Consider the following 16,142-nt stretch of genomic DNA (forward strand, 5'->3'; position numbering starts at 1 on the left):
ATACATGTGCCATGTTGGTGTGCTGCACCCATCAACTGGTCATTTACATGAGGTATTTCTCCTAATGCTATCCCTCCCCCAGGTCCCCACCGTATGACAGGCCCTGTGGTGTGATGTTCCCTGCCCTGTGTCCAAGTGTTCTCATTGTTCAATTCCCATCTATGAGTGAGAGCATGCGGTGTTTGGTTTTCTGTCCTTGCAATAGTTTACTCAGAATGATGGTTTCCAGCTTCATCCATGTTGCTATAAAGGGCATGAACTCATCCTTTTTTATGGCTGTATAGTATTCCATGGTGTATATGTGCCACATTTTCTTAATCCAGTCTATCATTGATGGACATTTGGGTTGGTTCTAAGACTTTGCTATTGTGAACAGTGCTGCAATAGACATACGTGTTCATGTGTCTTTATAGTAGCATAATTTATAATCCTTTGGGCATATACCCAGAAATGGGATCACTGGGTCAAATTGTATTTCTAGTTCTAGATCCTTGAGGAATCACCACACCATCTTCCACAATGGTTGAACTAGTTTACCCTCCCAAAAACAGTGTAAAAGCATTCCTATTTTTACATATCCTCTCCAGCACCTGTTGTTCCCTGACTTTTTAATGATCACCATTATAACTGCTGTGAGATGGTATCTCATTGTGGTGATGATGAGCATTTTTTCACGTGTCTGTTGTCTGCATAAATGTCTTCTTTTGAGAAGTGTCTGATCATATCCTTCGGCCACTTTTTGGTGGGGTTGTTTGATTTTTTTCTCGTAAATTTGTTTAAGTTCTTTGTAGATTCTGGATATTGGCCCTTTGTCAGATGGGTAGATTGCAACATTTTTCTCCCACTTTATAGGTTGCCTCTTCACTCTGATGGTAGTTTCTTTTGCTGTGCAGAAGTTCTTTAGTTTACTTAGATCCCATTTGCCTATTTTGGCTTTTGTTGCCTTGCTTTTGGTGTTTTAGTCATGAAGTCCTTGCCCATACCTATGTCCTGAATGGTATTGCCTAGGTTTTCTTCTAGGGATTTTATGGTTTTAGGTCTAACATTTAAATCTTTAATCCACCTTGAATTAATTTTTGTAAAAGGTGTAAGGAAGGGATCCAGTTTCAGCTTTCTACATATGGCTAGCCAGTTTACCCAGCACCATTTATTAAATAGGGAATCCTTTCCCCATTTCTTGTTTTTGTCAGGTTTGTCAAAGGTCAGATGATTGTAGATGTGTGGTGTTATTTCTGAGGCCTCTGTTCTGTTCCATTGGTCTATATCTCTGTTTTGGTACCAGTACCATGCTATTTTGGTTACTGTAGCCTTGAAGTATAGTTTGAAGTCATGTAGCGTGATGCCTCCAGGTTTGTTCTTTTTGCTTAGGATTGTTTTGGCAATGTGGGCTATTTTTTGTTCCATATGAACTTTAAAGTAATTTTTTCCAGTTCTATGAAGAAAGTCATTGGTAGCTTGATGGGCATGGCATTGAATCTACAAATTACCTTGGGCAGTATGGCCATTTTCATGATATTGATTCTTCCTATCCATGAGCATGGAATGCTCTTCCATTTGTTTGTGCCCTCTTTTATTTCATTGAGCAGTGGTATGTAGTTGTCCTTGAAGAGGTCCTTCACATTCCATGTAAGTTGGATTCCTAGGTATTTTATTCTCTTGGTAGCGATTGTGAATGTGAGTTCACTCAGGATTTGGCTCTCTGTTTATCTGTTATTGGTGTATAGGAATATTTGTGATTTTTGCACATTGATTTTGTATCCTAGGACTTTGCTGAAGTTGCTTATCTGCTTAAGGAGATTTTGGACTGAGACGATGGGGTTTTCTAAACATACAATCATGCCATCTGCAAACAGGGACAATTTAACTTCTTCTTTTCCTAATTGAATACCCTTTATTTCTTTCTCTTGCCTGATTGCCCTGGCCAGAACTTCCAACACTATGTTGAATAAGAGTGGTGAGAGAGGGCATCCCTGTCTTGTGCCGGTTTTCAAGGGAATGCTTCCAGTTTTTGCCCATTCAGTATGATACTGGCTGTGGGTTAGTCATAAATAGCTCTTATGATTTTGAGATACATTCCATCAATACCTAGTTTATTGAGAGTTTTTAGCATGAATTTTGTCAAAGGCCTTTTCTGCATCTATTGAGATAATCATGTGGTTTTTATCTTTGGTTCTGTTTATGTGATGGATTATGTTTATTGATTTGCATATGTTGAATCAGCCTTGCATCCCAGGGATGAAGCCAACTTGATCTTGGTGGATAAGCTTTTTGATGTGCTGCTGGATTTGGTTTGCAGTATTTTATTGAGGATTTTCACATCAATGTTCATGAGGGATATTGGTCTAAAATTGCCTCTTTTTGTTGTCTCCGCCAGGCTTTGGTATCAGAATGATGCTGGCCTCATAAAATGAGTTAGGGAGGATTCCCTCTTTTTCTATCGACTGGAATAGTTTCAGAAGGAATGGTATAAGCTCCTCTTTGTACCTCCGGTAGAATTCGGCTGTGAATCCTTCTGGTCCTGAACTCTTTTTGGTTGGTAGGATATTAATTATTGCCTCAATTTCAGAACCTGTTATTGATCTATTCAGTGATTCAACATCTTTCTGATTTAGTCTTAGAAAGGTGTGTGTATCTAGGAATTTATCCATTTCTTCTAGATTTTCTAGCTTATTTGCATAGAGGTGTATATCATAGTCTCTGATGGTAGTTTGTATTTCTGTGGGATTGGTGGTGATATCCCCTTTATCATTTCTTATTGCATCTATTTGATTCTTCTCTCTTTTCTTCATTAGTCTTGCTAATGGTCTATCGATTTTGTTGATCTTTTCGAAATATCAGCTCCTGGATTCATTGAGTTTTTGAAGGGATTTTTGTGTCTCTGTCTCCTTCAGTTCTGCTCTGATCTTAGTTATTTCTTGCCTTCTGATAGCTTTTGAATTTGTTTGTTCTTGCTTCTCTAGTTGTTTTAATTGTGATATTAGGGTGTCAATTTTAGATCTTTCATGCTTTCTCTTGTGGTTATTTAGTGCTATAAATTTCCCTCTACATACTGCTTTAAATGTGTCCCAGAGATTCTGGTACATTGGCTCTGTGTTCTCATTGGTTTCAAAGAACATCTTTATTTCTACCTTCATTTAGTTATTTACCCAGTAGTCATTCAGGAACAGGTTGTTCAGTTTCTATGTAGTTGTGTGGTTTTGAGTGAGTTTCTTAATCCTGAGTGCTAATTTGGTTGCACTGTCGTCTGAGAGACAGTTTGTTGTAATTTCTGTTCTTTTACATTTGCTGAGGAGTGCTTTACTTCCAACTATATGGTCAATTTTGGAACAAGTGTGATGTGATACTGCAAGAATGTATATTCTGTTGATTTGGGGTGGAGAGTTCTGTAGATGTCTATTAGGTCTGCTTGGTGCAGAGCTGAGTTCAATTCCTGGATATCCTTCTGTCTCATTGATCTGTCTAATATTGACAGTGGGGTGTTAAAGTCTCCCACTATAATTGTGTGGGAGTCTAAGTCTCTTTGTAGTTCTCTAAGGACTTGCTTTATGAATCTGGGTGCTCCTGTATTGGGTGCATATATATTTAGGATAGTTAGCTCTTCTTGTTGAATTGATCCCTTTACCATTATGTAATGGCTTTCTTTGTCTCTTTTGATCTTTGTTGGTTTAAAGTCTGGTTTATCAGAGACTAGGATTGTAACCCCTGCTTTTTTTTTGCTTTCCATTTGCTTGGTAGATCTTCCTCCATCCCTTTATTTTGAGCCTATGTGTGTCTTTGCACATGAGATGGGTCTCTTGAATACAGCACACTAATGGGTCTTGAATCTTGATCCAAATTGCTAGTCTGTGTCTTTTAATTGGGGCATTTTGCCCTTTTTCATTTAAGGTTAATATTGTTATGTGTGGATTTGATCCTGTCATTATGATGTTAGCTGGTTATTTTGCTCGTTATTTGATGCAGTTTCTTCCTAGTATCGATGGTCTTCACAATTTGGCATGTGTTTTCAGTGGCTGGTACTGGTAGTTCCTTTCCATGTTTAGTGCTTCCTTCAGGAGCTCTTGTAAGGCAGGCCTGGTGGTGACAAAATGTCTCAGCATTTGCTTGTCTGAAAAGGATTTTATTTCTCCTTCACTTGTGAAGCTTAGTTTGGCTGGATATGAAATTCTGGGTTGAAAATTATTTTCTTTAAGAATGTTGAACATTGGCCCTCACTCTCTTCTGGCTTGTTGGGTTTCTGCCAAGAGATCTGCTGTTAGTCTGATGGGCTTCTCTTTGTGGGTAACCTGACCTTTCTCTCTGGCTTCCCTTAGCATTTTATCCTTCATTTCAACCTTGGTGAATCTGACAATTATGTGTCTTGGGGATGCTCTTCTCGAGGAATATCTTTGTGATGTTCTCTGTATTTCCTGAATTTGAATGTTGGCCTGTCTTGCTAGGTTGAGGGAGTTCTCCCGGGTAATATCTTGAAGATTGTTTTGCAACTTGGTTCCATTCTCCCCATCACTTTCAGATACACCAATCAAACATAGATTTGGTCTTTTCACATAGTCCCATATTTCTTGGAGGCCTTTTTCATTGTTTTTCTACTCTCTTTCCTCTAAACTTCTCTTCTCACTTCATTTCATTAATTTGATCTTCAGTCACTGATACCCTTTCTTCCACTTGATCAAATTGGCTACTGATGCTTGTGCGTGCGTCATGTATTTCTCGTGCCATGGTTTTCAGCTCCATCAGGTCATTTAAGGTTTTCTCTATACTGTTTATTCTAGTTAGCCATTCGTCTAATCTTTTTTCAAGGTTTTTAGCTTCCTTGCAATGGGTTTGAATATCCTCCTTCAGCTCGGAGAAGTTTGTTATTACCTACTTTCTGAAGCCTACTTCTGTCAGCTCGTCAAAGTCATTCTCTGTCCTGTTTTGTTCTGCTGCTGGTAAGGAGCTGTGATCCTTTGGAGGAGAAGGGGCACTCTGTTTTTTAGAATTTTCAGCTTTTCTGCTCTGGTTTATCCCTATCTTTGTGGTTTTTATCTAACTTTGGTCTTTGATGATGTCGACCTACAGATGGGGTTTTGGAGTGGATGTCCTTTTTGTTGATGTTGATGCTATTCCTTTCTGTTTGTTAGTTTTCCTTCTAACAGTCAGCTCCCTCAGCTGCAGGTCTGTTAGAGTTTGTTGGAGGTCCACTCCAGACCCTGTTTGCCTGGGTATCACCAGCAGAGGCTGCAGAACAGCAAATATTGCAGAATAGCAAATATTGCTACCTGATCCTTCCTCTGGAAGCTTCATCTCAGTGTGGCACCTGGCTGTATGAAGTGTCAGTCAACCCCTACTGGGAGGTGTCTCCAAGTTAGGCTACATGGGGGTCATGGACCCACTTGAGGAGGTGGTCTGTCCGTTCTTAGCGCTCAAACACTGTGCTGGGAGAACCACTGCTCTCTTCAGAGCTGTCAGACAGGGACATTTAATTCTGAAGAAGTTTCTGATGTCTTTTGTTCAGCTATGCCCTGCCACCAGACATGGAGTCTACAGAGGCAGGTGGGCCTCCTTGAGCTGTGGTGGGCTCCACCCAGTTTGAGCTTCCTGGCTGCTTTGTTTACCTACTCAAGCCTCAGCAATGGTGGACACCCCTCCCCAGCCAGGCTTGCTGCCTCACATTTCAATCTGGGACTAGCACAGAGCAAGGCTCCATGGGTGTGGGACCTGCTGAGCCAGGCGTGGGATATAATCTCCTGGTGCGCCATTTGTTAAGACTGTTGGAAAAGCACAGTGTTTAGGTGGCAGTGTCCTGATTTCCCCGGTACAGTCTGTCACGCCTTCCCTTGGCTAGGAAAGGGATATCTCCTGACCCCTTGTGCCTCCCGAGTGAGGCGATGCCCTGCACTGCTTCAGTTTGCCCTCCATGGGCTGCACCCACTTTCTGACCAGTCCCAATGAGATGAACCAGGTACCTCAGTTGAAAATGCAGAAATCACCCATCTTCTGCATCGATCATGCAAACCAGAGCTGTTCCTATTTGGCCATCTTGGAATGGACTCCTTTTTTTTTTTGAGATGGAATCTTGCTTTATCACCCAGGCTGGAGTGCAGTGGCACGATCACTGCTCACTCCAAGCTTCACCTCCTGGATTCATGCCATTCTCCTGCCTTGGTCTCCCAAGTAACTGGGACTACAGGTGCCAATGACCATGCCTGGCTAATTTTTTTGTACTTTTAGTAGAGACGGGGTTTCACTGTGTTAGCCAGGATGGTCTTGATCGCCTGAATTCGTGATCCACCCACCTCGGCCACCCAAAGTGCTGGAATTACAGGCATGAGCCACTGTGCCCGGCCTAAAATTTCTTACTTATGAAGAAGAAACCTTTTAGCCAAGGCTTGCTTTCATATTTTTACCTTAGGTGTACTCAATCCAAAATTATCATGTCATCAATATTCAACTATGCTTTCAACTATGCTTTGCCTTACAAGACTCACCTTAAAATCACTCATCCCAAGCCTTAAAGGTCTAAAAATATTCTTCACTGAATTCTCCTTTCCAATACACTACTGTCCAGATTACATTGTCTCTTGATGAAGTAAGTTTCATAAACATAGCCTTATTTGATTAACAAATATTTTGAGTGATATTTTGGGGAGTCTATGGTCAATAGTAATAAAGACAAAAACTGGATGGCACAGATCATTTCTGCTCAAATTCCATAGGCCAGAAGTTTGTTATTTGGACATATGTAGGTCAAAATTATAGTATTAGGTTGTGTAGATTTGTGCCTAATTAAAAGTGTATCATAATAGGAGAAAAAAGGATTCTGGGTGAGTAGTAGCAATCTTTCACTCAACTCTCTGATTATGGAAACATTCATAGTTATGATTCTTCCCACTCATTCACCATTTCCCAAGGAAGACTCAAATAATTCCTAGTCAATTATTATCCAGCCATGTTATTTGAGTAATATGCAGAATTTTCCACCAGGTATGGATAATGGATCAAGCAATGTATAAAATAATAGACAATTACCATGAATCTTTGCCTTCCATATTTAGTAGTGGACAAGCTATCAACTTTCCATTTTGAAAAAGGACAAATAGGAAAAGGGCATTCATAATAATAAAGGGGTCCTAAGAAACAGAAATTATGAAGATTCCCTGTCAAGGCAATAGAGTACTTATTTTAGTTAGCACCTGTATCTGCTTTCTGGGAAGAACTCCCTTGTCTGTTGTCCTCCATGAGATCTGAGGGACTCTTTCTTGTCTATTGTTGTCTCTGACCACATTTGATGTGGCCATGCATACACATACACACGCATACACATTGCATGCATACACATGCATACACATTGGAGAGTATACATGCTTGGGGGATTGCAAAATGTCATTTTGCAGGTTGGAGGTTCAGGGGTTTACTTAGGGGTAGGTTAATTGTAAACATTTGCAATTTAGAGTGGCAATGTCTTTTATAATACAAGTACCTAAAATCTAGTAGGCCTTCAGTCTATATGTTTGTAGTCAGTTTCATGTGACATTAAATACAGCCAAGGATCTTGCCTCGTCATAACTTTTAAACCTGCCCAAATCCTTTTTAGTTACTGGCCTGTTAAGCTGGCTCATGTCTTTTCCTTGATTTAATAGCAACTACCTTGAGGCTACCTGAAGCAATAGGGATTGAAAAACAAGTCACTTAATCTAATCTGTGATCTGGGTTGAGTCGTTGTCTGGTCAAGATCTCTTGAGTCAGACAGAAGGCCCTTTAATAAAGTTCAGGTCTCAATCTTATCCCATTATGTTTAGGGGTTAGCAACCTTGGCTCTCCAACATCGTAAGGCTCAAAATTACTTGACTCACATCACAGTTTACTTAGATTGTGGGATATAGGCAAAGAGTTTACCTTATCAGAACAGATTACTTTCCACATCTGCTTGAGAACCTGTAATTGGAATTTCTCTATTTCTCTCCAGTGATTTCTTTAAAAGATGCAAACTGTCAGCCAACACACACAAATATTCTGATTTTTTTCTGTTGAATTCCACTAAAGTTATGGGCTCTCCAGACATTTGATTTGCTTTTTAAATGATCATAGGTAACAGTTTCACCACATTCAGTTAATGGTCATAGTGTAATAAGGATCACTGGATTTCTAATCAGTAATTTCTGTATTCTCAACACCTGCTGCTTTCCTGCTAAGCCAAATTGCATAAATCTTCTATAGGTACTCTAGCATCCTCCTTGTACAAATATTTATTTTAAATAAGTGTCAAATATAATTACTTTGTTTTAAAAACATAAACATTTATTTATCTCTCATGTAATAGTCCAGATATAGGCAGTTGATCCAGGATGGATAGGCACCTCTGCCACATTCAACAAACGGCTTCTAGTTACGGATTTTAAAAAGTTTTCTGGCTCTCACCAGCTCCCAGTCACTTGAAAGGGAAAAGGCGACACTAAAGTACACATTCGATTTTGTTTTTTTTTTTTTTGAGACCGTGTCTTCCTGTGTTGGCCAGGCTGTAGTGTAGTGGCACAATCATGGCTAACTGCAAGCTTCACCCTTCCAGGGTCAAATGATCCTCCCACATCAGCCTCTTTAGTAGCTGGGACTACAGGCACATGCCACCATACCTGGTTAATTTTTATATTTTTAGTAGATATGGGGTTTCACCATGTTCCTCAGGCTGGTATTGAACTCTTGGGCTCAAGTGATCCACCCACCTTGGCCTCCCAAAGTGCTGGGATTACAGGTGTGAGCCACCATGCCTGGTCCACACTCAATTATTTCAAGGGCAAAATTCAAACGTGGTGCATAACTCTTTTGTTCTGTAGTATTGTAGTATTTTTATTTAATTTGGGCTTGAGATCTTTCACTTGAGATTGGTTATAAACTCTAGCCTTGCCCTGACAGCACTCCAGGTTGGGTGGTCATGCATGTTTATGGTGTAGCTTTCACAGGACACTCCTTTATCCTGGTGAACAGCCTAATACCAAAGTGTATAACCTGTTGTTACTGAACTGAACTTGGGTCCGCTGCCTAGTGCAGCAAAGCCAAACACTGACTTTGGGACTGCAATGAGGCACTAATTGCAGGACATCAAGCAACGAGAATCAGGGAGTCCATGCTTAAAACCTGACCTCCCTGATGGCTTGCACATAAGGGTTTTCATAGTCAGGGAGGCAAAGGTCATAAATTAATAAAAGTCATAAATGAATACATGAAGGCTATACATTGGTTTGACCCCGAAAGGTGGGACATCTCAAAGTAGGATTCACAGGGAATAGGTGGACTCAAAGATTTTCTGATGGACACAGTGGCTCACGTCTGTAATTCCAGCACTTTGGGAGGCCGAGGTGAGCGGATCACGAGGTCAGGAGTTCGAGACCAGCATGACCAACATGGTGAAACCCTGTCTCAATTATAAATACAAAAATTAGCCGGGTATGGTGGCACATGCCTGTAATCCCAGCTACTCAGGAGGACGAAGCAGGAGAATCCCTTGAAACTGGGAGACGGAGGTTGCAGTGAGCTGAGATTGTGCCACTGCACTCCAGCCTGGGCAACAGACTGAGACTCCATCTCAAAACAAACAAACAAAAAAAGATATTCTGATTTGCAATTGGTTAAAGAGGTGAAGGTTTTTCTAAAATTTTGTGGTCAGCGGAAAAGAATGTAAGCCTTGGCCCATGGGTGTGACTTCCTCCAGGCACCTAAGAAAGAATTTTAGAACAAAGAACAACTGTCAGAATTCAGTCCACAGTTTTTCCTTATCTGAGGTCTACCTACCAGAGGAGCCATCTGGTGGGGGTCTGGATTTCTGAAGAAGAACTCAGGAACATATATGAAAATGTTATTTTTAGTTTCTATAGGGAAACCAAATTACCTTTTTCAGGAATGCAAAATTAAAACAAGGTGAACCAAACAAATTATTTTTCTCATAATGAAAAATAGAGAATATGCAAGAGTGTGAAAATGCAGGAAAATAATTTCTGCTGATAGAACTGTAAGAACTTAAATGACGAACGAGTCAAAGACAAGAGACCGTATATACCATGAAGAGAGGAAAAAGACAGTGTTGACCAATCTCCAATTTTCATGAGTCCTGATTGAGTATCCTAAGCTATGTTTCCATGAGCTTCCTCTGTATTATTTAATAAATGTACGATTTTTCCCTGAAAAGTTCTATTTTTTTCTTATCAGTAACTATTCTCTGATTAGAAAAGTATCACTGCAACTTTGAGATCTCTCGGTCTAAATCAGAGAAATAAACAAACAAAAAAATACTGCGTTTTAGGTACTTAACATAATGCCTCCAGATCAAGGAAAGGGGAACAATTTATCTCAGAAGATCAGGGAAGGCTCCAGGGTGAATGTAATGGCCTTGAGAGTAAGATTTTATCACTTGGAATAGGAAAGGCCAGAGGACCACAGGGTAGGGAAGAACTTTTCAGGTAAGGGTGTATTTATAAATCAGAGTACTTCTGTGTGTCCAGAGATTTATCTAGTCCATAAATCTAAGTAAACACTGAGAAATCCTTTTCAAAGTGAAGAATTTGGTATAGCACGAGTTTCAGATTTCTGTCTTAAGATGTTTAGTTACTAGAAGTATTAGAACTCTCTTTTTTACTATACAATGCCATGCCAATGTGAAGATAAAGGAAGGGCTACAAGACATGTAGAAAATTCTACCAGTCTCTAATCCTCCTTGTTTTATGTTAAGTTTCATAGAAAGAAAAAAGCATCTTTTTTCTTTTTTCCCCTAAGAAATTTCTCTTTGAGTTTATTCTAGTTGTTCTGGCCATGTTACTACTTGCAGAATTGTGTGGCAAATAATGCATATGTTAAAAAAAAATCTGTTTTATACCATGAGTGGTTTTGTTTTCCCTAATTAGGAAGGAGAAGATTCATTTCAGAAGTCAGAATGACTTCTGCTTCAAACCTACAAATCTCATCAACTGGCAGGCTGTAGCCAATTAGCTTCCTACATGACAGACCAGGTAGCCCGATCCTGGGATAGCTTTCAAAAGAAAGCACACAAAGTAAATATGTGCCTTTCCATCTGGCAGACTGAGGGATTTGGAAGGGGTGCCAAACTGGTTATTGGCTTCTGATTAGCCAGAAGATGATGGCTGCTTAATGCACTGTATTAACTACAGTTGTGTTGGGTGAAGTTGTGATTGTCTTCAGAGGTTCAATTTGGAACATTAACATGATAATTAAATTTCAGTTTCTGATAACTACTGTAAAAATAGGTTTGTTGCTAAAATACCAAAGAAAATGTAAACATGTTTCAACTTCAAAGTCTTCTTTCAAAAAGATATTCCTTCTTAAGCTGGACAGATGCTGGAAGACCTTTCTTCTGAGTTTCACACTGATACATGCAATTGCCTACTTGATATCTCCACTTGTCTCTCTCACTTAACCTTTTCAAAATTGAACTTCTGATCTTCCCATAGCCAATCCAATGTTTTATCTTCTCAGTCAATGGTCCCACTGCTTACCTAGGTACATAAGCCAAAGCCTGCAAATAATCCTGGACACTGACCTCTCTCCTATCCACATCTATTCCATCTCAAAGTCTGTCTATTCTACCTACAAAGCATATTTCACACCTCTCCACTTTTCTCCAGGTTCATTACCAACATTTTACTTTAAGCTTTCCTGTTTTCAGAATTACTGGAATAGCTTCCTAATTCTCTCCACTTTCATTCTTGCCATTCTCAATCTGATTTATACACAGCTGTCAGAGTATCTTTATGACATTTTTGGATTGGTTTTCTCTCTTATTCTAAGTTTTTTATTGGCATCTCATTGCACTAAGATAGAAGACAAAATTTTTTGCCATTTGTGTTCTGTCCCTTTACTTGCTTCTCTAGATCCTTCTCATTTCATTGTCTCTCTTGCACTCAAGAGTAAACTTAGGGATGGAGGGAAGTGATAGAAACTTAAAAAACATTTTCTATGTGAATTGTTTACAATCAGAATTCTTTGGCATTCACTAACCCTTTCTATCCTCAGCACCTCCCATTACAGACGTTTCCGGACTTCCAGATCACTTTGCCATGTTAATTGAGAATTTGTGCCCTGGCTAAAATACTTATTTTTCTGTTTTTATTCTTGAGAAATCCTTGTGGATTTTACATACACTATTTGTTTTCATATTTCTTGACTTCATGAACTCTAATAAGTAGCACATATCTTCCAACTTACTGACTTGTACCCATGGCTATTTAATAAAATTTCCTATTCAGAAATTGTAAATGAATTAATTATTACATTTAAATATTCTATTTTTTCCTGATATATGATGCCATCCTGCCTTTTATTCTTGTTTTATATATGCCATTTAGTTCTCCACTTATGATGTTAACATTTTTCCTGGTGTTAAGCTCTGTTTTATCATTTTCCCTGCTTACCAACATTAAATTTTTTTTAAAAAGCTTAAAAAAAATTCACAAAGACCTTCAGTACTCTGGTAGAAAAACAAATATTTGGGCACATATTTCTTTTCTGTTAAGCTTATAACCTTGGCAAGTTATTTGATCCTTGCTTATTCCAGTCTCACTTTTTTTCTCTGCTTGAACTGCTTATGGCAATCGAGAGAAAATTGCCAGCAAAAACGCTTGGTCTAAAACCTGAGCTAAACCATTCAACACGTAACTAAATCTTGTTCAGTCAGTCTTTTCAGGGGACATTCTACACATTCAGAAATTTTTTAATTTTTCTACTTCTCTTTATCTCCTCTTCTCATAATATTGTTTTCTGTTTCTTTTCACTTCTGGAATCCTGCATAAAATCTGTATAGGGAACCATATAAGTTTATTTAATTCAGTAATTCTCAACCCTTGCTGTGAATTAGAATCATATGGGAGCTTTTAAAAAATAATGATGTCAGAATTCTATCTCAGACCAAATAATTCAGACTTTGAAGATGGATCCTAATGTGGATATTTTGAAGAGGCTTCTAATGGGCATCATGAATTAAGTACCGTTGCTCACTACATGCTTTGTTAAAATTAGGGACTTCTGATCACGCAAAATATCAGAGTAAGTCAATGACATTAGTGGCAATATTGTGTCTTAATATCTACATTATTCAACTCATAAGGTCTTGTCAACCACCTAACCCTGGGGGAATTGGGAGAAGCATCTTTTCCATAGAAAAAGTGTGTTGCATGCACACTTAAAGTGGTGATCATCAAAGTAATATCTACATACGTGCTGAGAAATGCCTTTTCTATTTCTTCCCTGAGGCTTCAGGAAGCTACACTTACATCTTCATTGAATAAACTTGTTAAGGGTGGGCAGATTGGCAGGCAGTTTCTCTTAAATGCTGGTATTTGAACTTGGCCTAAGCAAGCACCTCTTGTAATTTACTTTATACTTGGCTGAATGAAGGTGATTTTGTACTTGGGCTAGGGATGAAGGGAGCTTCTGTTTCCCTTGGGGAACTTATGAAGGATGAGAACATTTACTGTGTGTGCTTCTCCCCACCTTCCCTTGAAAATAAATAAAACCACATTGTGCTGTTGCTCCACTCCGTTCAGGCATGTTGAGCCAAGTAAGCTGTATTTGCTCCCTTTCATTCTGTTGCACGATGCTTGGAATAAAGAGCGTTACAAGCAGCTTGATTTGCTTCTGCTTCAACAATGTCGTGTACCTAATAACTAGTTTTACTTTAATGTTCCTAGATTCAAAAGCAGCATCTCTATTTCATATTACCACATCATCAGCAGAAAATTCAATCTAATTTACTGAGACTTCAGATAAGAGAATCCAGGCATTTTGTCTACTAAGTTATATGCAGTTTTAAAAATACCCATTGCTTAATAAATCCCTGTACCAAATATTACAAAGACATGCAGAAAAAATACAAAAAGAAAGTCAGTATTTTAACCATCATTCTGGGATAAAATATAAAGGAGTTGCCTAAGGAAAAAAATATCCATCTTACATATCTCAGAAAACTTAACTTTTATTTTGGCTTCCTAGTAGTTAAAACACAATTTTATATGATTTTTTTTATAAAGTAAGAGATGATAGCTTTTTGGCTTTTTGTTTACTTGTTTAACATGTCAGGTTACATTCTGAACTAAGTGTTTTAAACAATTTTGATAATGCCTCAGAACAATAATTTGTAAGTAAAATCATAAACAAAATATAATTCTATTTTGAGAAAATGCACCTTCACAAGTACCTTTCTTTACACACTTTATTAAATATTCAAGTGTTTCGTGGTCATTTAATATTTAAGATAAATGAATTCAGACTGTAAATATTTTGTGTGTTTTATTGGCTAAATTATGTGCACAACGTGCCTTGCACATACTAGAGGATAAAAATATATTTTGGATTGATTATTTAATACCATTAACATAACCTATATTTTACCTTATAATGCTCTCAATGGTAATTTTATTTTGGTAATTTCCTTGTATTTTAATTTTTATGTATGGTGAAATTAAATAGAAAAGTGATGTTTAAATGAAATCTATAGATTTGTTATTAGCAATTAATTTCAAACTTTATACTTTTCTTTCCTGCCTGGCAGATTATTTATGTATATAAATTTCAAATGTAGTATCTATGCATAGGTAAAAGGAGAAACCACAAGTAATGAGGGAGTGAAACAGAGAAAAAAAGAAAAAAATATTTCAGAATAGGCATAAAGCAGTAACCTCCAACTAATCAAAGATATTTTACCTTGTAGCATTTCTATTTATTTCCCTACTTACATAACTCTTCATGAGAGGAGAATTTCATCTCACAATGTTCCGTCTGTGATAATTATATATTGCGGTAGTACTAGTAATGGCACCATGTGACAAGTATTTTAGAAACTTTAAAAGAAATGCAGAATGGCTGCGCCACTATCTTGTGTTGTTTCTCCTGTTTGTGGGTAGAGTTTCTGGGTCACAAATGTGAAGGAAGGTGTGGGTATGCCCTCGTTCCAACCTGAGGCTAATTTTTTTATATGAGTTTACGCTTCACAGACTTTGACAGGGTTTTGTTTGTTGTTCATTTGTTCTAAGATGTTATTTCACTTTTACAAAATAACTGAAATCCAATTTTGTCCCCCACTGAAGGAATAAGAGGGCAAATTTAATTCATCAGCCCAAAGTCTAAAAATACTTGCTTCCGTGTAATTGAAATGTAAACTTAATTCAGATTTCTGAAATGCGGATTTTGTTCTTGGATTATACATACAATGTCTTCTCCTATTGGAATTTAAATTATTCTTTACTGCCATAATGGAGGAAATCCAATCAAAACCACGTGCCAATTTTTTATTTATTTATTTATTTATTTATTTATTTATTTATTTATTTTTTTCTGAGATGGAGTCTTGCTCTGTCACCCAGGCTGGAGTGCAGTGGTGCAATCTCAGCTCACTGCAAGCTCCACTTTCCGGGTTTATGCGATGCTCCTGCTTCAGCCTCCCGAATAGCTGCGACTAGAGGCACCCGCCACCATGCCCGGCTAATTTTTTATATTTTTAGTAGAGACGGGGTTTCACCCTGTTAGCCAGGATGGTCTCAATCTCCTGACCTCGTGATCTGCCTGCCTCAGCCTCCCAAAATACTGGGATTACAGGCGTGAGCCACTGCACCAGCTGTACCGATTTTAACATAAATTTCATGTCACAGAAATGAGTCAAAAAGTAGAAAGAGGGGGCGGAGCAAGATGGCCGAATAGGAACAGCTCCAGTCTACAACTCCCAGCGCGAGCAACACAGAAGACCGGTGATTTCTGCATTTTCAACTGAGGTACTGGGGTCATCACACTAGGGAGTGCCGGACAATCGGTGCTGTTCAGCTGCTGCAGCCTGACCAGCGAGAGCTGAAACAGGGCGAGGCATCGCCTCACCTGGGAAGTGCAAGGGGGAAGGGAATCCCTTTTCCTAGCAAGGGGAACTGAGACACACAACACCTGGAAAATTGGGTAACTCCCACCCCAACACTGCGCTGTAAGCAAACCGGCACACCAGGAGAATATATCCCACACCTGGCCAGGAGGGTCCCACGCCCACGGAGCCTCCCTCCTTGCTAAAACAGCAGTCTGCGGTGATCTAACCCCAAGGCAGCAGTGAGGCTGGGGAGGGGCGCCCGCCATTGCTGAGGCTTAAGTAGGTAAACAAAGCCGCTGGGAAGCTCCAACTGGGT

This window comes from Colobus angolensis, unplaced genomic scaffold (genome assembly GCF_000951035.1).
Source record: "Colobus angolensis palliatus isolate OR3802 unplaced genomic scaffold, Cang.pa_1.0 Scaffold280, whole genome shotgun sequence".
Classification (NCBI taxonomy): domain Eukaryota; kingdom Metazoa; phylum Chordata; class Mammalia; order Primates; family Cercopithecidae; genus Colobus; species Colobus angolensis.